This window comes from Buceros rhinoceros, unplaced genomic scaffold, assembly GCF_000710305.1.
Source record: "Buceros rhinoceros silvestris isolate BGI_N320 unplaced genomic scaffold, ASM71030v1 scaffold1472, whole genome shotgun sequence".
In the NCBI taxonomy this organism is placed as follows: domain Eukaryota; kingdom Metazoa; phylum Chordata; class Aves; order Bucerotiformes; family Bucerotidae; genus Buceros; species Buceros rhinoceros.
The window spans coordinates 10,354-10,620 of NW_010400438.1; the positions used below are offsets into that span (position 1 = coordinate 10,354).

Sequence of the window (267 nt, forward strand, 5' to 3'; positions counted from 1 at the left end):
AGTGTGTTCCTGGCTGCCACTGATGCTCCCCCAAGAAGGGGAAGCGGGGCAGGGAGGGCTGCTTGAGGGGCAACTCCATCCCTGGTCACTCCCCACCTCCACCTCTGCTTCATGGAGCATCAATCGCTCTTTTTGGGTCAGGGCAGAGGGTCCTCACCATGGGGAGAGGGGCCGGGGGCTGCCGAGCAGCTGCCTTTTGAATTCAGCCGCTAAGTGCTGCCGTGTCAGCTCTGTCTGCAGCGCCCCCCGCCCCCGCAGCTCCCCCGC

General features: G+C 65.2%; 1 protein-coding gene across 1 annotated transcript in view; it reads left to right on the forward strand.

Annotated features, from left to right (window-relative positions):
• The window catches only part of SCUBE3 (signal peptide, CUB domain, EGF-like 3), a gene marked incomplete at its 5' end in the record, with an annotated part of 11,056 nt that overhangs the window by 4,459 nt on the left and 6,330 nt on the right, over window positions 1-267 (forward strand). The window lies entirely within an intron of this gene.